The sequence below is a fragment of the Schistocerca cancellata genome, chromosome 8 (genome assembly GCF_023864275.1).
Source record: "Schistocerca cancellata isolate TAMUIC-IGC-003103 chromosome 8, iqSchCanc2.1, whole genome shotgun sequence".
Classification (NCBI taxonomy): domain Eukaryota; kingdom Metazoa; phylum Arthropoda; class Insecta; order Orthoptera; family Acrididae; genus Schistocerca; species Schistocerca cancellata.
Window position 1 is genome coordinate 234,251,981 of NC_064633.1, and position 25,491 is coordinate 234,277,471.

At 44.1% G+C, this 25,491-nt stretch overlaps 1 protein-coding gene across 1 annotated transcript in view; it reads right to left on the reverse strand.

The window, feature by feature from the left end:
* LOC126095484 (mucin-3A) overlaps positions 1-25,491 on the reverse strand; it is a 794,250-nt gene that overhangs the window by 684,433 nt on the left and 84,326 nt on the right. The window contains exon 3 of the mRNA XM_049910274.1: positions 19,771-19,854. The gene's annotated coding sequence lies outside the window, so the exon portion shown is untranslated. The remainder of the gene's footprint in view (positions 1-19,770; positions 19,855-25,491) is intronic.

Consider the following 25,491-nt stretch of genomic DNA (forward strand, 5'->3'; position numbering starts at 1 on the left):
TTTTTGGGGAGTTTCCTTTCATAGCAGGAGATTTTTTCATTTAAAATCCGACTATTTCCATGTTTAGGTCCATTAAAAGTAGTACTCGTCGCATATTCGTCTCCTCATTGATCAATTACAGCAGAATCATTGTGGACAGAAGTGTCTTGCTGTAGGTTTGACACTCTTGTCTCTCGTGCCATCTCATTCTGCTCCAGAAACCAACAACAGTGAGGCACTATGTAACAGCGCACCAGCGCCACGGTAGCTGCTCATTTCCTTTTCGTAAAGCCGACACTCCGTGACGCCGATGCGATCTGGAGCAGCATTCCGGCCGGCCACCCGGACCAAGATACGCCTTCGACCGTCGTGGCCCTGACTTATAACGGAGGGATCAGCTGCCGAGAATTTCAACGTGAAGATCTGAAAACTTGGTGTACTGGGTACCATCAAGCATGAGAACATCGGTCACCATTTACAAATCAAACTACTTTCTTTATGACTCTAGCGAGGCCCGCTCGCGTATCCGCTTCCTTCTTTCCGTTTCCTCCGGACAGTAAGATAAGATCCAACGGATCTAAGAATAGCTGATGTACTTTCGGAAGCCACTAGCTCGCAGGCTCTATGGAGGCCAACACGCACCACGGTTTTTTTTGCGGTTTTCCAGTTTCTCAGTAACGGCTAACTTCCTGGTTGTGACAAACGCTACAACTATCTCTTCGCTCTCGCTAGTTACATGCCTGCTCCTAGCAGCAAATCCAGTGTCAGCTAAAATCGTAATTCTGATCATCAATTTCAACGTGAAGATCTGAAAACTTGGTGTACTGGGTACCATCAAGCATGAGAACATCGTTCCCCATTTACAAATCAAACTACTTTCTCTATGACTCCAGCGAGGCCCGCTCGCGTATCCGCTTCCTTCTTTCCGTTTCCTCCCGACAGTAAGATAAGATCCAACGGATCTAAGAATAGCTGATATACTTTCGGAAGCCACTAGCTCGCAGGCTCTCTGGAGGCCAACACGCACCACGGTTTTTTGCGGTTTTCCAGTTTCTCAGTAACGGCTAACTTCCTGGTTGTGACAAACGCTACAACTATCTCTTCGCTCTCGCTAGTTACATGCCTGCTCCTAGCAGCAAATCCAGTGTCAGCTAAAATCGTAATTCTGATCATCAAAACCTTCAATTGAGCAATAGTGCTATGCCCTCTATGTATACGTTAAGAAACGGCGATTCACTCCGTCTCATTAATCAAAACAACCACCTCTGAGATTATAAGGAGAAGAGATGTATAAAGAGATCAGGACCACCTGTCTGTTCAGTAGTCTAAAATCTAAAACATTGTGCTCAGGGAGTGGAATATACAAGGCTCTTTTCTTACGAAAGCAATCTGAGAAATATATTTATTCAGAAGTAAATTAAAATCAGTTCTGCATTCTTTATGAAGAATACGTGAGGCTATTCTTAAAATTAGATGTATGATTACTCGTAATCGAGAACTGTACTTCAGAAATCAGAGTCATCAAGACTATGACGAACAGCTAAAGAAAATACTCGAGCAAAAATTATTTTCAAGTCTCCCAGGGTGATTGAACAAGAACAGTAAATAGCGTGATCTTATGAAAACCAGAGAAGGCTGAAGGTGCTATTCCAAACATTCACTTAGCATCTCAGCCATTATAGAAACTGGAAAATTTTGATTACTGTGGCCGGATGGCATTCGATGGTGAACAGACTGTGGTCGAGCGTGGAACATTCCGTTCTCCTACGTTTCGTTCTAATACAGCAAGTGAGTCAAAATTGGTACTATTGTTATTAAACACCAAACAGTACATCGAGTCCACAAATTATTATAAGTAGGTTGCAAGTGGCCTACAGTTACACCAGTACTCTACAAGCATTTCAGTATCTGCGTGACACAGTCCAGACGAAATTAGAAATAAGTAGGAAGAGAACAATTTCTTCAAAGTGATAGTTGTTACAACATTGCCGTATGGGTATTAATGGTAGGCCATAACAAACAACTGGCAGAAGGCACGTTTTGGATTACGAGATACCTGGAGACATCTAGTGTTAATGAGGAAACAGTGAAACACAGCACTTAGTAATCAATAAAGGGTTGAGGTACAATATAAAAGACACTGACGAAATACCTGGCTAAACGGTGAAAAATATGTTTATAAGGGAAGAATGCCGAATTTACTTAAAGTTCATGATGATGGTGAAGATGACAGTATATTAATTTTCATTAGGTGATTCTCGATCTTTCGGTAAGTCGCTGGACTGACTAGCTGGCAGTACAGGACAGGGTTCGGCGACAGCTGGGATGCGTCACTGTCCACGCTTGCTCCGACCACACGAGCGTATCTACGGAGTGCTAATCCTTGTCGCGGCCGGCACAGAACCGCACTCCTTCACAAATTGCGTTAACTGCGTGTCTGGGTCTCGTTCCCTGTGGCATTAGCCCGGGCTGCGGTAACCCGGCGCTGAACTCGGCTACGGCTACAGGCAACTCCACGCAACTGCTTATCGCGAACTCTCTCTTTCAGAATCACAAGAAAAGAAGATAAACATGGAAAAAGATCAGGATATATCAACTGGAACGCATCATATTTGCATGAAGATTTATAAATCATGGACTGGACTACGTAACATACACAAGTGATCACGTAGACTCCGGCAATAATCTAGTAGCGACAAACAGCATGCTGATACTCAAGATGATAAAAGAAAATGCGGTTAAAATTTGTGACAGAATATTACCAAGTGTAATTTACCTGAGGCAGTGACCACGGGTTTCAGTAAAGCGTTGTGAGTAGATGAATGGAAGAGGAGTAGAACACAATGAAGAATAAGATAATTAGGACCGGAGACTGGGAATCTAATCACACTAGAAGCTATGAAGCCACAGATGATTCATGAAATTCACTAACTTACGGATGGAAAAAAGAAAATCTAAAAACATTTGGAGTAAAAGAAGGAATTCAGCAGTATAGGCTGTTTACTAACGAAATTAACACAGATAGCAGAGTAAATGAATGAGAGAATCCTTTAAAGATACTGAGAAGGATGTAATTTTCGGACAGATTGCTACAACCAACAGTAAAGTCAAAAATAGTTTCAGAGAAGTAATACGTAAACGTACAGATGGAAAACCGATAATAAACTTAGAAGATGGGCAGTTGTACAATCGAAGGTCTGTACGACGCAGCAGAACTGTCTCAACATTAGTAGATTAAATGTAGAAGGCCTAGATGAGACATTATCGCTGAGATAATTTGAAAGAGCAGTGAATGATGTCAGTTCAGACAAGAAATCGTGAGCCGACTATGTAGCTTCTGACTTAATTGAAATCTGTGGAAGGTGTAGGAAGTTGGGGTTAAAAATGTAAGCAACAGATAAATGACCATCAGACTGGAGAAACATCATTACCATGATATTGCAAAAGAAGGCACGCTTGGGTAACTGTGAAAGTTATCGGGCTATTGATGAGAGATCTGGAGATTATGCTGGCCAGGGTAGCAGTCGAACATTTTCTGTATGCAGAAAGGCCCGTACAGGACCTGCAAAATGCGGTCGTGCATTATCCTGCTGGAATGTAGGGTTTCGCAGGGATCGAATGAAGGGTAGAGCCACGGGTCGTAACACATCTGAAGCGTAACGTCCACTGTTCAAACTGCCGTCAGTGCGAACAAGAGGTGACCGAGACGTGTAACCAATGGCGCCCCATAGCATCACGCCGGGTGATACGCCAGTATGGCGATGACGAATACACGCTTCCAATGTGCGTTCACCGCGATGTCGCCAAACACGGATGCGACCATAATGATGCTGTAAACAGAACCTGGATTCATCCGAAAAAATGACGTTTAGCCATTCGTGCACCCAGGTTCGTCGTTGAGTACACCATCGCAGGCGCTCCTGTCTGTGATGCAGCGTCAAGGGTAACCGCAGCAATGGTCTCCGAGCTGATAGTCTATGCTGCTGCAAGCGTCGTCGAACTGTTCGTGCAAATGGTTGTTGTCTTGCTAACGTCCCCATCTGTTGACTCAGGGATCGAGACGTGGCTGCACGATCAGTTACAGCCATGCGGATAAGATGCCTGTCATCTCGACTGATAGTGATACGAGGCCGTTGGGTTCCAGCAGCGCGTTCCGTATTACCGTTATGAACCCACCGATTCCATATTCTGCTAACAGTCATTGGACCTCGACCAACTCGAGCAGCAAAGTCGCGATACGATAAACCGCAATCGCGATAGGCTACAGCCGGCCGCGGTGGCCGTGCGGTTCTGGCGCTGCAGTCCGGAACCGCGGGACTGCTACGGTCGGGCATGGGTGTGTGTGATGTCCTTAGGTTAGTTAAGTTTAAGTAGTTCTAAGTTCTAGGGGACTTATGACCTAAGATGTTGACTCCCATAGTGCTCAGAGCCATTTGAACCATTTTTTGATAGGCTACAATCCGACCTTTGTCAAAGTCGGAAAGGTGATGGTACGCATTTCTTCTCCTTACACGAGGCATCACAGCAACGTTCCACCAGGCAACGCCGGTCAACTGCTGTTTGTGTATGAGAAATCGGTTGGAAACTTTCCTCATGTCAGCACGTTGTAGGTGTCGCCACCGGCGCCAGCCTTGTGTGAATCCTCTGAAAAGCTAATCATCTGCATATCACAGCATCTTCTTCCTGTCGGTTAAATTTCGCGTCTGTAGCTCGTCATCTTCGTGGTGTAGCAATTTTAATGGCCATTAGTGTAAATCTGCTGTGGCTTCACCTCACATTAAAACCGTCAATTGTAGGTATAGTCACAAAGTTAACGACAGTGCCAAAACCAAGCACCTGATATTCGAATCATGCCAAACAGCATAGCTATAGATTCGCATGTGCTGGCGCTCCTACTTTTGTCGCACATAACCGTCTAATCAAGCGATATGTGAAACCCAGTCGAGGACTGAGGCGAGACCAGTTACACACTGGTGTGTCGTCACTCGCGAAGCCCGCGACGTGTGCCAACCGTTTCCCTTTCATCGGCATCACCGCTCGCGCCTCAGGGGAAACCTCGTACGTGGACAGCGTGCTCGATGGCTGCCCTGGGAAGGTGGGTGGACTCCAGCCGGCTGGTCACTGGCCAAGCGGCGCGTCCACCACACGCCGTGCTGGCCACTTTCCCTGCCCCACGGTGCACCTCGCCGGACCCGCCGCTGCTTTTACCGGCGCTTCTCCGAGACGCGGCGTATTTATTACCGGCTACGTGCCTCTCGGGACAGGCGACACTGCCTTCCTCGTCACGGGGAAAACGAAGTATTCCCACGTGCGACAAACCGTAGGTCGGCATCGCCTTGCTCTTCCCGACCTGTTACGTCGGAGTGAAACCGCGCTCGAAAGCGCGTCAGATGTGGCGTCATTAAAACGCGTCCCGTTGACGAGTACACGTCGACTGTGCTGTCGTAGAAGCCGCAGACACGTGGGGAACAATTACCGCCATTCTAGAGTCATGCTTATGATTAGTGTCCCACTAGATTTTCCGAGTATGTAATAAACTCCGGCAAATAAACAATCGCTGAAGACGGGTAATATTGCGGTGCCGAGAAACTCCTTGCTCCAGCCAAGGCTACTGCGCTTCCCACCAGCTACTCATGCGACATAAAAGGGAAACTGACTCTGTTGTGCAGCAAGGCCGAAGAACAAGTTAAGAAACAAGAAAAAACCTTTTTATTCGAACCGTGCCACCTGTGAAATTCTAAAGAGTTTTCCATCAATACTGATGCAATGAATCTATATTCCGATCAAATCTGTCACCTTAACAATGCCTGCCAGGGCGTGAACTGACGCTTGGACGACTGATAAAAATCGTTCAAATGGCTCTGAGCACTATGGGACTTAACTTCTGAGGTCATCAGTCCCCTAGAACTTAGAACTACTTAAACCTAACTAACCTAAGGACATCACACACATCCATGCCCGAGGCAGGATTCGAACCTGCGACCGTAGCGGTCACGCGGTTCCAGACTGAAGCGCCTAGAACCGCTCGGCCACTCCGGCCGGCAGACTGATAAAAGTTTCAAAGTGAACAGTCTACACAAAATACTGTCTTGTATAAACAAAACTGAATGACATGCGGGAAAAGTTCCAAAGGGCAAAGTAAATGCCATTCTCAAACTGTGCTCTTATGAGAAGAAACAGAAACGTCAACAGACGAGCTGTAATCTGAATAGTAACGTTACTTCACTGATCGAGACGTGAACTTTTCTGAACGTGAAACAAATGTTTCGTAGAACCAAACACCGCTTAGTATTTCTGAGCGCTTGCTGAACACCATTTTAAACTAACTGCGAAACATGTTTATATTAAATGCTAGTTGAGTACCCAGCGTTTCCACGTTATGTATTCGTAATTATTCCACTCTTCTATTGCCCATCTCCTCTTTCCTCTTGTATCTGTCCACTCTTCCACACCCCTAGTCTGTGTCCATATCGTCCTGCCCCACACACACTCCATCTCCCCCTCCCCATCCCATCGCTCTGTCAATCCTCTTCTGTCTCCCCCAGCCCCCCTCTCCCATCGCCTATCCATATGCTCCTTCTTCTCCTTGTCAATCTCGTCTTCCTCCTCTCTCTCTGTCCATCTCCTGTTTCCCCTCTCCATGTTCATCTGCTTCCCTTTCCTTTCTGTGTCCATCTTCTCCTCTCACCTCTCTCTGTCCATCTCCTTCTCTTCCCTTTCTCTGTTCATTTCCTTCTCCATTTCCGCCTCTTCATCTACTACTTCCACATCTTTCTGCCTATATCTTCCTCCCCCTGTCTCTGTCCATTTCCTCCTCTTGCCATTCTCTGCGCATCTCCTCCTCTCTCCCCCCCCCACTCTCTCCATTTCCTCCTCCCCTATCTCTGTCCATCTCCTACTCCTCCTCCTACTCCTACTCCTACTCCTAACTGTGCCTATCTCCTCATTCCCTCTAGCTGTGTGTCCATCTTCTCGTCCTCGCTTCTCTTCCCACGTTACGAAACTCACCCTAATAGGAGGCTGGTGGTTCTTACTCGTGCAGTATTTCTTTACAGATAGTAACTAACATGTGTAGCAAATTTGGTTGAAATCATTCCACGGGTTTATGATGACGTTTACAGCGTACGCATATGTAAAATGTATTTCACGGATATTTAACATATTTCGCGCGTATTTGTATTCATATTTCACCTATATGTCTAGCAAATTTTGGCCAACAGTCTCATTTCCACGCAGGTCAATTCTTATGACGTCATATCTCCTGAACTACGTCTTGTAAAATGATATATCGTCCTAGGTACGTTCAGCGGCATATGTGGATACTGCCTGCTCAAAGTTTCGTGAATACACTTAGTAACAACAAAGTAATAAATTTAAACGTTTAGTTTTTCACGCATCTCAGAGTTTTTGTCGTCATATCTCCTGAACTGAGTTTCGTACAATGATGTAATTTTTCTGGAACATTCAATGAAATGTGTGAATACTACCTGCAAACTGTGTCACGAATACAGTCTGTAGTAAAGATGTAATAAATTAAAATGCTATGCTTCATGTAGCAGATTTAGAACATGAACAACGAAAATGTAAACAGTGATAAACTTTTTTCCTTTCATCTTTTTTCTGGGGTCGTCAGGGAGAAAACGTTTCGTAAAATTTCTAGATTATATGTAAAGTTGGTTGCAAGTCTCTAAGAGATCTCCTTCTCAAATACTGGATGACTATGTACAGCTTTTCTCGCGTCGTGGGCTCACTGTTTTTTCACCCCCACCTTTTGATAGGTGCGTGGCTCTTACTCCCCCAGACAGTAAGTGATATTGTACAAAGTGTGGTTGAAATCGGCCCATGGTTTAGCAAATGTGAGAAAGACATACATACGTACATACAGAGATACGTAAGTGTATATACATACACACATATATATCCTATATACATATATGCGTGCATCCATTTTTATAAGCTGCATTCGTAAATGCACACTGTATCATGGAACAGAGAAATTTTTTAACTATAGACGGTCGCTCTATTCGCCCTAATTCCATTCTGCTATACGGCCTTACAGATCGTACTCTGCATCTCTAAGGATCTCCGGTGAAAATCAGTACGTTCCCGTTTTCGGTGTGGGGCGGCGGTGGTGTGGGTGGATTTCTGGGGCCTTTTTTGGGGTTGTGAGCCACTGAGGGCTACTGCGGGACGAAGCCTCTCCGTCGTTTCTAAGTCCCCGGTTCAATACACGCTCACAACACACACACGTTCCCGTACGTGACATGTCAAGGCATATTCGAAAGCTAAGGGTTTTTCGGTCATAAACAAATACGTTCGTCAGAAAATTTTTTATCAACCGTCAAACTTTCGGACGAAAGCACTGCAATTAATCTCTTTATCTTTCTAAGTACTTTTCGCAACGTTCCTCCAGTTTCTCTTACCCCTCTAGTAATAGAATGGTAGGAATTAGCTTTAATTACTGGACGTTGCTACGTTCCTATGAACACAATGTGAATACAGTTGCAAGATTTACTGATGTATCAACGCGAACTCTCCACCGTGACGACGGGGAACGGAGAACCACTCCCAGCCATGAAAAAAAAAAAAATGTTCAAATGTGAGTGAAATTTTATGGGGCTTAACTGCTAAGGTCATCAGTCCCTAAGCTTACACACTACTTAACCTAAATTATCTTAAGGACGAACACACACACCCCTGCCCGAGGGAGGACTCGAAACTCCGCCGGGACCAGCCGCAAAGTCCATGACTGCAGCGCCCTAGACCGCTCGGCTAATCCTGCGCGGCACTAGCCATGTAATTTGGCATAAGAACACAGCTCACAAAATGATCTTAACCGATAGAGAGCGGACACTAGTAACACGGTTTGTCAATGGCAGTCGGTCTCAAAACAAACAGGAATGCTGCTGTCAATGCGAACAGATCCCTAGAGGTTACAGAATTGGGTATTTTATCCATCCTCAGCAGCTGTAGCCGTATATAACGAAATAATAAACAACCAGTTGCATAAAAGAGATCCAATTTCCTTAGCAGTTTCGGCACTTAGTCCCCTTCTTCAGAAGGTTATACCTATTGCATTATTTGCGAGTGTCTATAATGAGATACATACACCAGATTCCCTGGTCATGTGTTTCATAATGTCTGCACCAAGTATACTAGTACACTATTTTTCTACAGAGACTATGAAATATAGGACCACGGCATTTTTATGTAGGCAATCTATTGCTGATACTCGCAAATAATGCGATAGGTATAATCTTTGAAGGGCTTTAAGCGCCCGAAAGCAGTAAAGAAATTAAATTTCCTTTATGCAACTGGTTGCTCATTATTTCGTTATCTATAGAATGAGGCTTATGATGCGGATCCAGAACTTTTTCATCATATATACGTCTGCGAATGGTCTTTACATTGAGTGATTATCAGTATCCCGACTGCTGCCAACCTGCCTACGACGGCAGAAACGTGAGCAGTGGGTCAAAAATTGGAGTCAGCATCCTCGCAGTATGGTAGCTACGCGGTATCTAGTCACCAACGAGTGCCTTATTTGTGCATGGTTACGTGAGGGAACGCGTGGACTCTGTTCATCGCCGAGTCGGAGTGATTATGAAGGCTGGAGACGGTGTTGTGCGGTAATAGCCTGTTGTATTGTGGCGTGACTAATTTTCTTTCCGGTGCGCTTACAAGCGATTGGCCCCTATTTTTAGAGTAAGCTTCGTACAAAAACACAGTTTTCTAAAGCTGCAGGCCTTCTGTAAGGAGATATTAAGTCCAAAAAAAGACCTCTCTCGCAGTAATTGCTGCAAATGTTCCAGTAGTGCTGCAAAGACGGGTGAATAATTGCGGACAGTTACAACACAAAGGTTGCCGCTGTCAGCGGCAGAGCATCAGCTGGTGTCCTTTCAGCGCGACATATGTAGCGGAATTCCGCTTACATCCGTGCTAATTGCTGGACTCCCTTGCCCTTTCCAGGAGGCGGCAGCTGCCGCAGGCTGAGCCAGCTCTCTCGCACGCTCTGATGGTCTTCACAGCCGCAACTCACAGCTTCCCAGTCCTCTTCGTCACACACCTGTTCCCGAAGCATTTACCACACTGTCACGGTACGATCAACGTCTTCCTGTTGACTCTTGTTTTACGTTCTCTACCAGTTACATTACTCGTACTGGATACAGGCTTTTAGCGATCTGGCTACTGCTGATCAGGCAATTTAAAATACAACAGTATATGATGAAACGGTGCAGATGAAACAACTGCCTTGGTCCGAAGGATAACTATTATTCTATAACGCAGGGAATGACTGTGGTTAATGCTACTTACTATTGTTTTAGCGTGTTAATAAGATTGCAAAAAAATGTCGCAGAAAAAGGATAGTGAATTTGTATACAGGAAAGATCTAATAGCTGGGACTTGGATGTTGGATGCTGGGTGGGACTTTGAAAGGTTTTGTTTTCTCTCTATTTACGAGTTTAATAATGTCTGACGGCTGTCTTCAGGATATATTTGGGCTTCTGATTGTCTTAATGATTTACCTAGAGAGGTCCTGTCCACCGAAAGGAAGGTTTGAAGGTAGCAGTTAAGCATCTCGTTCGCCACAAAGAGAGGTGAAGCAGAATCTCTAACTGGACGAGGGAGGGAATATATGACGGCTGTTCGGAAAGTAAGGTCCGATCGGTCGCGAAATGAAAACCAAGGTGAAAATAAAAAATTCCACACCTTCCAGTTACCGCTCTAAATAGCCGCCGCTCCTACTTAGACATTTGTCGTGCCGTTGTACAAACTTACCAGTACCCTCGCCACAGAAAGAAGCCAACTGTGCTTTCCGCCAGTTCTCTACGCTGATCTGCCTTTAGTTGTTTGTGCCGAAATATTGCCTTCGTAGCCAGTGGCTCATGTGAGCACAGATGAACATTGGTGGGAGCCAGTTGAGGGCTGTATTGTAGGTGATCAAACACTTTCCATCGGTAACGCTGCAGGAGAGTCTTCATTGCCCTGCAGAATGCGGCTGAAAATTATCTTGAAGAACGAAACGCATGACCTTTATGTTATGTGGGCTGCATAGCTTCAGGCGAAATCTGTCACCAAATCCACTTGGCGGGAGACACTGTTGTTTTAGGTATTTCTACATGATCACTTTGCGCTCTGAACTGAAAAGAGCGACGTGAAGCGATCAGCAGGCACACTAAAGACACTACCCAACACATCTGTGCGAAGTTTCATCGGAATTTTACAGTGGTTTCCACTTCGCGTCTAATCGGACCCTACTTTCCGAATACGCCTTGTAAATGTGCATGTCCTTTTCAAGGGAATCACTCCGGTATTTACTAAACTACATCTTGTTAACACCATGACCGCATGTAAAATATTTTATTGCTGGTGTTAGGGCACAGCATACATAGTCAGTAGCATTATTATGTACCTCTATAACAAATGCGCCCGAATAACGTTGTGGCATTAAAATAATTTACATGCAGCTCGTGGTGTACAATAAGAGTCTCTTAAAACATACAGGCTGCGAAATTCTACACATTCAAGATTTTTACCTTGATATTTGCTTCAAGTGTTTCTGGGAAAATGCGAAAATGTAAATCTCGATGCCTGGGCTAGAAACCCGCACCCCATAGACACTGTGCCACCTCTTTTGATACTTGTCTCACTATAAGTGGCAACGAATGATGTCAAGGAATGTATTCTTATGGAAATTCCATAGCTGTAGAAAGAAAACTAAAAGAGGTTAACTAAGAACAACGCAAGAAACTACCATTCTCTGGATAAGTGATAACATTCCCCGTTTCAGTCTCCAAATTCTCGTGACATACAAATTGTCGTTATCAGATTTTTCGACATTTAACACTATTACATTGGCACCCTATTTCGTGAGAAGCAGCTTTTTAAATCATTAGCTGTTGTGAGATCTATATTAAAGAACCGGAGATGTGCGGGTACTACTCATGTTCTAAGAGTTCCGTACAAACGTAATTATGTATACGGATAAAAATAATTTCGTTTGGCTCAATGCCATTGTGCAAGTCTTTCTATTGAACGCCAATTCGGTGACTTGCGTGTCTCTAACCGATCCCAGTTATCCAGTCAGGAGAAGGGGACCTACAGGTCAACGTGGAATCCGAACCACATGTGGTTACCGGCGGTTCTTCACATCGTTGAGAGGTGAAGGCTTGGTTAAAACGAAGACTGAAAAATCCGTGATCCGGCAGAGATTCAATCCCGCTGCTGCCCGGTTTCCAGGGACGCGCTTTGCTGTTAGACCAGAAGGCCTGACATACATATTTATACTTCATCCATAGGGTTTGATGAGTGACTTTTCCAGTGTCAAACCATATAAAATATTTTGCCGTATCTTTTGATTCTATTCATTCAGGAAGATAAAATATTTACACAGCTAAGGGACCGTAGACCTTAGTATTTGACTTAAATTTCTACTTGCTACATTTACCCATTCCTGCCAAAGGAACCTCCCCATCGCACCCCCATCAGATTTAGTTATAAGTTGGAACAGTGGATAGGCCTTGAAAAACTGAACACGGATCAATCGAGGAAACAGGAAGAAGTTGTGTGGAACTATGAAAAAAATATGCAAAATATACAAACTGAGTAGTCCATGCGCAACATAAGCAACATCACGGATAATGTGAGCTTAGGAGCGTCGTGGTCCCGTGGGTAGCGTGAGCAGCAGCGGAAAGAGAGGTCCGTTTTCAAGTCTTCCCTCGAGTGAAAAGTTTACTTTCTTTATTTTCGCAAAGTTATGATCTGCCCGTTCGTTCATTGACGTCACTGTTCACTGTAATAAGTTTAGTGTCTGTATTTTGCGACCGCACCGCAAAACCGTGCGATTAGTAGACGAAATGACGTGCCTCTCCAATGGGAACCGAAAACATTTGATCGCAAGGTCATAGGTCAACCGATTACTCCACAGGAAAACACGTCTGATATATTCTATACGAAACTGGTGACGGCATGTGCGTCACATGACAGGAATATGTTGCCGACACACCTGACTTTTACACTTGGTGAATGGGTAAAAAGATTCTTCTACCTTGCCCGATTTAGGTTTTCTTGTGGATGTGATAATCACTCCCAAAAAAGTGATGAAAACATAAGAGTTTGTCACATAAACTGCAACAAATGAATGCAACAGTTTCACAGTCGCACAGTTTTCCCTGTGCTCTGTCAAAACATATGTTTTTAACGTTTTCAAATTTTTCCTTGTGTAGACCGTCAAATCCTGCATACGTCCAAGCAAATCTGAACATGTCCTGGAATTCTGGAGAGGGAAGTTGATTATGTGTGAAAGCCTGAACTTTGATAATTTTATGAAAACAAAAAATTAAACTTTTCACTCGAGGGAAGACTTGAACCAAGGACCTCTTGTTCCGCAGCTGCTCACGCTAACCACGGGACCACGGCGCTCCTAATTTCACACTATCCTTCATGTTGCTTATGTTGCGCATGGAATACTCAATTAGTATATTTTGCTTATTGTTTTCATAGTTCCACACAACATCTTCCTGTTTTCTCGATTGATCTGTGTTCAGTTTTTCAAGGCCTATCGACTGTTCCAACTTATAACTAAATCTGAGGGGGGTGCGATGGGGAGGTTCCCTTGTGAGAAAAACGTGTCTTAACAGTCGGATAGAAAGACAGACGGTTTGTTGGTTGGTTGGGGGATTGGACCAAACAGCGAGGCCATCGGTCCCATCGGATTAGGGAAGGAAGTTGGCCTTGCCCTTTCAAAGGACCCATCCCGGCATTTGCCTGGAACAATTTAGGGAAATCACGGAAAATGTAAATCAGGATAGCCGGACGTGGGTTTGAATCGTCGTCGTCCTGAGTGCGAGTCCAGTAAGCTAACTACTGCGCCATCTCGCTCTGTTACAGACAGACAGAAAGCAAATGGCAAATAAAAAATAGTATGTGGTATATTTAAAAATGAGTAGTTTTTCCCCCTACACGCTTAGTGTGAGACCCAGATTCTTGTCAGCGTTTATGATTCCGCGTTAGCGACAAGTACAGTACAGATTTTGATGAGTTAGTTTGCGAGTGTCGAATTATGTGAGATAAGTGGCCGTATCTTTTGACTGGATTCACTTACAAGCTCGCTAGGGGACCGTAGACCTTAGTTCGTAGCATAATTTTCGACTTGATACCGTCCCTGTTCCAGAGAAAAAATGCTATAAGGGTTCCGTTTTTACCCACTGAGATGCGGAGCCTTAAAAGCGGGCTCACACAGCAGGAATGCCAGCTAGACACTGGCAACCTGAAGACTTCACCGACCACGTATATCGTTGTTAGATGAGTACTTTCCGTCAAAATTATGCGTCCAATTGCAACCCTGGTTCGTTACGCATATCCAGTCTGTCACATAATCTCTGAATTGACGGAGCTCTGACTTGTAAGGCAGATTTTTGGGCGGGATATTGTGATACTGCCAAGAATTCCAAAGGTGTGGAAGGAGCGACCAATTAGATACAAAATCAGTCAAACATCTAACTTAACAATAAATAAATAACATATGCAGTATAAAATATATAAAATGCCTGCTTAGATGTAAGAGAGTGCCTGCTGGGCTTAATCCTGCCAGGTTAAACAGATAAGCAGCCAGATAACTTTAAAATGTAGATTCCATGATAGCTCTATTTAACTAAGACCGACATGCTGATAAATTAGGAGCAGAGATGTTTTACTTGGAAAAAGCTTTCTAAAGTCAAGACCACATAAATATTTGTTCATTTACAAATTATCGCTTTCTACAGACTATCGAGTGATCTTCAGGTCTTCAAAAATTTATGTTATAGATTGTGTTTATTTTTAGTTTCATCACACGCCAAGTTGTCATGTAGATAAAATGTAGCACATACGAAAGAGGTTTTTCATAAACAAAAAATTTTAAATCAAGAAGGACTTTGAGAAAATGGGCGCGTCCATATACGTAGCGCTCATAGACGATTGTTACGCTATAAGAAACACAGTATACTATAGAATGCACAGCAGGACATCTGATAACGTTAGTTGGACCTGTTCTACTCACTGAACATCCTCCTTAGACGGCGTATAAGGGTAATATTAATTATTTAAGGCAATTAAAAAAGTGTTTGACAACCAGAATCGTCCAAAGTCGAAACCAAACAAGTGAATTTTTTTATAGTTTTTGTAAAGTGTGGGGGGCGAGGTGTCTGTGGCCTAGGGTGGCGCTGTCCGTAAATTTGGCCATCTCTAGCCCCAGTACGGCGCTCGAGGAAACCAGAAAAAGCTTCCTCACCGAACACGCCCAAAGAGCGGCATTTGTGTCACGGGCAGGGAGCGGCTATCTGGAGCGGCCATCGGTAGTTCTGACCGCGTCCAGGCTCCGCGTGGGTTGCGGAACAGACGCGCCGCCGTGACGTAACGCGTCTTGTTGCACGCTGTTGACATCAGCATCCGTTCAGTGTAACGGCGTTAAGCGTGAGCCCGCGGTGAATCTGATCGACCCAGTTCCCCTGTCTGCACGGAGCCTCCTGCGGCGACTCGCGCTGCTACCTCACCACGGACAGCGTGTGCCTACCAGTGGCTGTCAGCAGGCAGCTGCCCGACCACGGGCAACGTGTGCCTACAGACGGTCAGCTTGCGGCCAAGCATTCACGAGCTGCTGAGGACGACTGTCTGTTTATTGCGCCCTAGTGATACCGTGAATGGACAGCTACTGCTCAAAAGACGACTATCAGCCGCGCGATCGCTACGGTCACAGGTTCGAATCCTGCCTCGGGCATGGATGTGTGTGATGTTCTTAGGTTAGTTAGGTTTAAGTAGTTCTAAAGTCTAGAGGACTGATGACCTCAGCTGTTAAGTCCCATAGAGCTCAGAGCCATTTGAACACCTGTCTGAAAGTATACACTGTGCACAGTACTCTGTAACGCACGAAGGGAGCTGTTTATAACACTGTAGGTGAGTAGCTGTCGATTTGGGTAACTGTCGGATTGTTACTCTCAAGGTACGGTGTTCTAGCCGGACTGTATCTTGGATTTATTTGTGATAAGATTCTCAATCCGAAGAAGACGTAGGTAAACCAACCCAAAAGGACCACGCCCACCCTCCTTTAAACTAATCAGACCAATGTCACGAAAACGAAAAAGAGCTGGGTTGGCCATACAGGGAAACAAAATGTTTCGAGTTAGATGAAGGAGTTCCTGTGTTGGTTTCCTCACTACAGGAAAATAATTTGAGGAGAAGCTTGTAGAACATGAATTGACGATATAAAGAAACACGAATCAAGTTGATTGCGATGAGATGAAGACGGTAACGCAGGAACCAGCTTCGAAGATACCTATATCAACCACTGAATGATACTGACGAATCTGACAAAATATTTGTGTAAATATCTGCTGCTAAATTTTTAGTTCTCTACACTATCTGATCAAAGCTAATCGGACTTCACTATGTAAAGTGGAACTGACAACAAGATGTTGCGTGAGACGGACTTAACAGTATAGATGGAGGCAGGGAGTACTCTCCGTAGAGAAGCATTAGCAGTAGAATGGGTCGGTCAGAAGTGCTCAGCGACTTTGAAGGTGAATTAGTCATTGGGTGCCACCTGAGTAGCAAACCCACCAAATTTATTTTAACCCTTCCAAATCGGCTATTGGTGATGAGACTTTGAAGTGGAAACGCGAAGTCACATCCGCAGCTAAACAAAAACCAGGAAGATCTCATGTGGTGACTCGTAGGGAACGTTGAGCATTGTGCAGGATGGATGTAAAAAAAAAAATGAATAGAATCAGCGGAAAGAATCACACGTCAATTCCAAAGTGCTACAATAAGTCCAACTAGCAGAATTACTGTGCATATGGAGTAAAATAGAATGGGGTATAATGGTCGAGAAGCCCCTCATAAGCTATATATATGTGTAGCGACGTATGACCTGGTACAAATGGTGATGCGACTGAACAGTGGATAACAGGAAACGAGCGATTTGGAGTGATGAATCACGCCGTACTCTGTGGCAATCGGACAGGAGGGTTCTGGTTTGCCGAATACCTGGAGAGCTTTACCTGCCATCGTGTGTATTGCTAACAGTAAAGCATGGACGAGAAAGTGTTACAGAGCGGGGCGCATTTTTCGTGCTTAGTGTGTGCCCTAGCCTGCCCTGTGGCCAAGCGGTTCTAGGCGCTTCAGTTCGGAACCACGCGGCTTCTATGGTCGCAGGTTCGGATCCTGCCTCGGGCATGGATGTGTGTGCTTTCCTTAGGTTAGTTAGGTTTAAGTAGACTGGGAGACTGATGGCCTCAGATGTTGAGTCCAATAGTGCTTAGATTCATCTGAATTTGTGTGCCCTTCTCATTTCGCTTAAGAAAACACTAACTGCGGAAAAACATACTTTACATCGGTGTGTATGTACTGCGTATAGCAGAGGAACGGTTCGGAGACGATGACTGCATCATAATGACAATTCTCTCTGTCATCAAGCTGTGTCTGTGAGGCAATGGTTTGCCAACAATAAATTCCTGAAATTGAGTGAAGTGTCCAGGTTCCCCACCTGAACGCAGTGGAACACCTTCGGGATGAGACAGAACGTCGACATCTGTCCAGACCCCAGCGGGTCACATCGCTGGCTTCCACACCCCACGCTCCCATATCACTACCTACTCTGTTTTCGGTTCTTGAGGAGAAATGGGCTGACAGCTCTTCACAGACATTCAGACACCTCGGGTACATTTCAAGCTGTTACACAGATAAAACATGGGCAGACCCCATATAAAATGTCCGCTGGCAGAGATCAGGATACTTTTCAACGCATAGTATATTTGTCAATGATTACATTTCATAATTTATTCTGCTGATACCGATGTGCGCATTTTATGTTAAGTTTTATCGTGACTTTTATTAATATTAATTAAATTAATGATTGAATGTCACCAGTCATCATGTATTTTTATTTTTATTTCCACTGCGTGTTTCGAAGGTTTAAACCTCCATCATCAGGCATATTCATGTCAATTAATGACACGTATATGTGTTCGGTGCACGACTTTTGGGTAACCAGTGGCAGTGTCTTCTTCCGGATAGTGCCACATGCTACCCAAAAGTCGAAAGCGCTACACATGCAAGTTTTGTTAAATGACATGAATCGACCTGATGATGAATAATTAAGCCTCCAAAATGCGTAGCAGAAATAACACTGAACTATAACCAGTCACGATAAACTAATCGTGTAAGTTTCTCGTGTAACTGGTATTGACGCTTTCCCTCAAGATGTTTCTAACAACGGAAGTTACATTCCTAGGAATTGTTCTCTTGATAAAATTTTTGCAGTCTCTATATTATGCTTCTGCTACTTGCACAGTCCGATGAACTGAATGTTTTCTTCGTCCTCTTGACTTCATTGTTAGCTGTTGAAGTATACTTTCTACTATTGTAAAACTACCCATTCCCCCCTTACGTTGAGTTCCATTGACATCAGAATATTCTTGCAGAATTACACTTTAGTTACTATCCCCTTTGTCTTGTAACCAATCTGATCTAGCTACAGTTTACTTCAGGAGAACTGTGGATCATGTCGGAATTGCCGTTTCACAATCCGATATGTATCAAAATGTAAGTAAGTACAAAACAAAAGGAAAGGATGCAATGTTGCGATGCATTTGCTTTCTGGTAATACAAGTACAGCGATATCTACCCCTGTCTATGTGTTTCTGGCTTTGTTCTCTTTTATGTTATCCAGTACTGTCCCGATGGAAAACATTTGCGCACAGGGTTCTTGAAGGGTGCATGGAAGTCTCCTTTCGGCCAGTCTATTGACACTTTGCAAATCAAATTCGCAAACAATTCGACGTTAAAAATCGTATTTCAAGAGGCTGTTTCCGAGTATATGCATGGTAGTGTAACGGTACAAATCTGTACGTCGTCCGTAGATAGATTTCTCGGATACTTCATTTCCTTTATCGTTCATAGAAATAATATTACAAAACATTCTAGATATTTGCCAAGTTTCATAATAAAGCGACTGATGATAGTCTCAATTGTTATATGTGCTATGCTATCAAGGTCGAGTGTAAGGTCGCTGACGAGCTTAGTTTACGAACTCGGTCTCCATTTTTTGTTTGTAAGTTGTATGACTAATGCCTAATATAGAAAACATGAAACACAAGTTTGGTTGTAAAGCTATAGGGATATCATAACGTGTTAAAACTAAGCGAATGTAACCAGATAGTAGTAAAGTTACTTCTACACCTACACATTCCACATATCGGTATGGAGTGAGTCTTGGAGGGAACGTTTCTTCCCGTCGCACTCGTGGGTTGAGCATAGGAATACTGCCATTTTATAAGCAGTTGTTGCTGTATTTTATCTTTAGCGTGTACGTGTTGTGAAGTAAACTTGTAAATTCACTGCTGTGTTCTTGGAAGTTTCTAAACAGTTCGTTGCAAGACAACTTTTATCATTCTCTGTTATTTCAGATGTCTCAGCTTTTGTATTACCTACTCTTCCTTGGTCAAAACGCATCTGCCTATTCCGTTGCAAACATTCGATGTCCCATGTTGGTGCAGCCTTATAGGCATCTCGCTCAACTGAACATGTTACCAGCCCCATCTCCATGAGTGATTTGTAGAACAATCTTAACAATATTTACTGTGGCAGAACGGTTGGGAAGATACAAATCTTAGAGCAAAACTGGGTGGTTCTCTTTTTCTTCTTCATCTTAGTAACAAAATCGGGTAAATGGCTATGAGTGGGTGTTTACAGCAAGAAGCGTAATTAACCAACTCTTAGAAATACTGGAAACAGATCACGAAAGCGAGTACTCACCACTCAGTGGGCGACGGCTAGACAGGAACCGCTCTTTATCCACGCACACTGTGACACCTGCGTCGTAATCGTTCCTTTCAGAACCTGCAACAAAAGACAACAGCCTTTTTAATGCAAATGATTAAGTTTTAATTCTGACTAAGGGCTACTATAAAATGACTCACAATGTGAGTAGGTACAAAGACTGCTGGTTTTGAGTCTGCAAGACATGTATGGTGTATCAACACTATGAAGGTCATTATCAGCAAAGAAATAGAAATAACCTAAGTAAAAAACTTCGTTGGACACTTGATTACGTGCTTCTGAAAGCATCTTCACTTCTTCAATAGAATGGTTAATAACACTGTATTCTCGTAAAGAACTACAGTGGACCTTGTTTGTATGCGCCCTCCCGAAATCATTTAGATGAATGCTTGGTTGGTTCTCTGTTTGAACTTCCTAAATTCGACATGCAAACCGTTATGGCACGGAATCATAACAGGTTTCTCACAGTCGGAAGCTGGCACGAACATTACATTCGTAGATGTGGACGAGGGTTTTGATGCTGTAGAATAAAAGGTTCTTCCCTTCTCAGCACAGCGTGGTTTCAAATGCTCCGTTAGCAGGATAACACTTTCTGCTGAAGAGACTACAGTAGTCAGCTGTGACAGCCCGAGGACAGTATCAGAAATTGTTTAATTCTGCGCTGCTCAAAGTAGCCAGCGACATTTAATTTTTACAGAGAAAGGACAGAGAAGGAAGTAAATGGCTAGTGATTCGTCCTTTTACATAAGACTAAGTTGAAGCTCTTATTAACTGACCGAGTAAGGAATGAAGGTATCCAGTCACCCAGGAAAAATACACAATAAAGACTAGAATGATTTGTAGAATCAGCTTGGCTGGGCACTTATCACATCATCAGATCAGTCGTTAGTGAAAACTTGAGGGGTGGTATTGCGAAGATCACTGGTGATGTACAGTGGAGTAAAAACAACATGAGGATAGCACTGATGTGACGTCACACCGACATTATGACTGACGACCAGAACAATAGCAAATTTAGCGTCACAAAAATGTAACAAAAGAGATATTTGGGATGAGTGGGTACATCACAAGACCTGCTCTGCATATATTTCCTCACATGTCTTTGTTTCTGAGGTTCCCGTTTTTGGAGCCAGGTACTTCAACAGTTATTATTTAACAGTTAGCACAACGACGTGGATTGTGTATAGTGAAGGGAAAAAGAAATGACGTCAGTTCGATACATCAACACACAGATTGTTTGCAAAGCAATGCAGTTTTATCGCTTCACCAAAGTTTTTGTCAAAAATAAGATTAAGGAGGCGAAGGGCTTCTTGGAATTGCATTCAGCAATGGGAAGAAAGCCCACGAGGCAATGAATTTTGCTGCGAAATCTCTGTGACAAAGCTGTTGAACGTTAGGGAACACCTCTTTGCTGTAACGAAGTGAGCGTGCCGTTTATTTCAGACTGTGGGTCCATTCATTGCGTTATAGCATTATGCTAATTTTTCGGCACACCCGAAATACTTGCGTTTGTGCCCACGCTGTGCGAACGCGGCAGTAGGCGCGGAGAGACGGGCCAGTAAATCGCATCGCGGGCAGCTGGCGGCAGTTTGTGGAGACGGGCTGGCTGGCTGGCTACCCCTTCCACGCAAGTGACTGCCCGGGCAGCGCTAATTGCAGCCGCTGGCCGAGCAACAAAACACACTGTGGCTCCATCAGGCGCGCAGTCGCGGGCCGCGCATCTGGCCTGCGAAATTTGCGGCGCGCGCAACTGGCCGCTCTGTTGTGGCAATTAGCGGGCCGGTTCTGCCGTCTCCTCTCTCTAGGCTTTAAGTTTTGCGGAGCTGCGCGTGACACCACCTGGGCAAGAACTCCACCGACCACTGGACTGCTACAATTGACGGGACCATTACGGTTCGGTCTACAGTGAGTCACCTTACAACCCTGCTCCTTCTCTCTTGAAGAGTCAAATTCTTACCGCAACATCTCTAGAGCGATAATGGAATAAGCTACATGATAAACACTGGCTACGACAGATTTCACTTATCACCTCAAAAAATGGGGCCACGAAATAATTTTTTTGTTTGACTCTTCAGCTTCTCCAGGCGTAACTCACTTCGAAATATTTCATGGATGAATTGCCGGATATCAGTCCGCAATCAGCCCAATGGAAACCTACTTATTTCTTCCGTAACGTAGATGACAGATTCGTCACATGACCACATGTAAAAGAACAAGCTGAATGACTTCCTTATACGCCTCACTTCCATACACCAGAACATCAGTTTCACCATAGAAGTCGAACTGGATGGAGTGCTCTCCTTTCTGGATGCCCTGGTTAAAACAAAAGCAGACGGCATTTTGGGCCACTGCGTGTACTGTAGGAAGACGCACACCGACCTTTAGTTACATGCGGACACCTACCACCCAGGTCTAAGGAACGGCGCGCTCAAAACTTTCGTACAAAGGGCTCTGACAACGACAGAGTCAACCAAGAACTTGAATCTCAGAGTGGTTTTCCGGCAGAAGGCTACAAGGGGAGGCAAAATCGGAGAATCCTACGTCCTATACCCTCCGAACAACCGGCGGAACCAGAGAAGGATTGTCAGGAGGACGTGGCCATTGTATTTATTCCTTATAGTGGCTCTTTATCCGGAAATACAAGACGAATTCTCCAGAAACACCAAGTGAAGACAGTCTTCCGCCCACCAGCCAAAACACGGGCACTGCCCGGTAATATGAAATACGACCTTGGACTACGGAAATCCGGGTGTTACCAGAATCCCTGCCAATGTGGTAAGACATACATAGGTCAGACGTTGGGTTCTGTCGAAGATGGTTGCCGAGAACATCTACGGCACACCAGACTACAGCAGCCTAACAAGGCGGCAGTCGCAGAACATTGCCTGTTGTAATTACGTGGAATGGAATATGACCACACCAAGATTCTGACATAGACGTCCAGCTTCTGGGACTGTGTCATTAAGGACTCCGTTGACTTTCGAGTATGAGAACCGCTGATAAGTGGGCACATCCATAGTAAAGCATGGGACACTGCTATTAGAATGCTCAAGAAGAGAAAAGAGATCTGAGACAACAAACAACACAGGTGCCACCAGCACGCATACCTAGCCGCGAACCTGCGGCGGAACACCGTGTCGGTGGGAGGAGTGGGGACAGGGACGCTGGACGCGGATGGCCGATGGAGCGGGCGATCAGAAGGAGAAAAAAATAGTTAAAATGGCTCTGAGCACTATGGGACTTAACATCTGAGGTCATCAATCCCCTAGAACTTCGAACTACTTGCGATCAGAAGGAGATAAAAGCTCAGCGTTCATCAGCAGACTTGATGACGTCAACGTGGTCGTTTGGTGAAATATTGTCCCCGTTGGACATCTTAGATTGAGAAGTTCAGCTGTCAACTATTTCGATATTTTTTGGTTGTTTCCAGGTGCATGTCCTCAGTCATGATAAACACTGAAGAGACAGCGCCACAGTGCCGTAGCACACCACCAGAGCAGCCAATAGAAAATAGCACAGTCTGCTGATTTAAATGAGGACAACGCTAAAACAAGCAATATTAAGTCAGTGAACGTGTATGGTAAAAACATGTAACGCCGGAAATGCATATCCTCCTATTTCCATCTATTGTACTATTTTTTTTCCTTGCTTTGTTACCTCAAGATATGACATTTCTGTCTCTTTGTATATTGTAATTGTTTTACTATTTGTATATTTATGCATTTATGTCGATGTATAATTGGTTTGTTTCGTAAATATTATTTGTATTTTTACGCTGGGTCTTGCCTAGGGAAAACTGCTATCGAACGATTACGTCGATAGGTCGTGTGAAGAATCAAAGTGTGTAGGATCTTTGGTAGTGTTAACTCTGCCGCGTGGAGCGCGGGCTGAGGGAAGGAGTCTGACGGGAGTAGCGAGTGGAGGAGGTGTGTTGTGTGACGCTCCCGCGAGTTGCCGCGCTTTCGGGGTTTGGCAGCATGTAATTGCGCTCGACTTGCGATGATAGTTTCTGACATGGTGTCGCGGACGGGAAACATTAACTAGCGCACATCAAGAGCCCGTTTCGTCTGGTGACCGTGTCGAGAAGAAGGCGCGCCAACATCCAGCTTCTGCAACAGCGACGGCCGACAATGAGTGACTGTCGCCACCTCCTCGACCGACGGCTTCAAACCTTCAATCAACCATCAAGGAAGACTGGAAGCAAGTAAAGTTTTAGAACTGTATGGCAGACCTCAGCTTTTCAAACTGTACCATTTTCGTAACTATAATAACAGCAACTTAGCATGAACCTTTGTTGCTCATTGTCCCAATTGCATTACCAAGCAGGGTCCCTTCCTTTTCCGAAATGAACCCGAGTGTCATTGAAATTTAAACGCCAGCATTAAAATTATACCATTCGATTTCACTGCTTTAATTTCAAAGTATTCATAGCTGGCTACAATATTCAGATTACATAAGCACAAATTAAGAGTGCGAGTTTTGTTAGCATATTTTAGCGTACCTGTGACTGCAGCTCAGCTTGGTACGTACTAAATTTTACTATTGCTAATTGTTCAGAATCATTTAATTCAAGTTCAAAGTTAAATCTCTTATTTCTAAATTGCGTAGATTCAAGTAGCTTTAGAAATGATTGTTGAGGTAGTCCAAGACTAACCGTATTTTACTTAATTTCGATGTGCTTCAGAAAGAAAGCTCACTATTAACTTCAGTCACTAAATTAACTTTCGATTTTTCGGTTTTATTAATTCTTTTGCTAAATTAAGTCAGGGTGTAGCGAAATTTATTACTTCTGACAAACTTTCAGTTTTCACACTACACGTGTCAACCTTCAGTTGCCACGCTTCTAGTGCTAATTATATGTGTAATAACCTTTCTTTTTCAGTTACTATAGTAATTGTCCTTAGGACTGGCGACCGTGATTTCCCCCAAATCTCAAATACCTAATTACCGCTAGTTAATTGTTAACGTAACGGCTGCACATTTACTTTCTTCATTAACTTTACCCCTTTTCAAAATTAATTTCCACCAGTTTCATTAGCACATTTCCTTTCATTTAGATGTAACCCTTTCCTCCCTCTTTACCGACAGGTTAACTTCGGTGACGATTGCTTTTCCAAAACTCCCATTAGGTACACGCGGTTTCATTTTTCACTGTCATTAAGGTCGGTAAGTGAGGGGGAGGTTACAAACACACCAACATATGACACAGTGGTTAGGCGGCGCAGACTTTTCCTTCGTTGTCAAACAAGTCTAAATAACGCAAGATGTTTCAGACAAGATCTCTGTGAAGAACCGGGAGTCGCAGGAGAATTGGAGGCCGTGCTGCTCCAAGGCTAGTGTATCAAAATCGTGGAATACTGAAAAAAGTGAAAAATCAGCTGTGGATCATTTTTCAACAGCCTGCACGACATTTTGAACATGGCAGTGGTCGCTGGGTTTCGTCACCGATTACTCCCATCCGAAAAGACCACAACAGCAGCGTAAATGTTGCTCCCGTGTCTAGCCAGTCCAGGTGACCTCTTGAGCCAGCTGACGACCACGGACTAGTGCTCGCAGTGAAAGCAGTGAAAAAATTTGAATTCACATCTGACGAAACAGACGTGTCTCCACCGATGTGTCCAATGGGAAACTTCGGAGAATAAACACTGTACAACCATCTGTTCAAGAATACGAGACAGAAGGGCCAACTTATGGTTT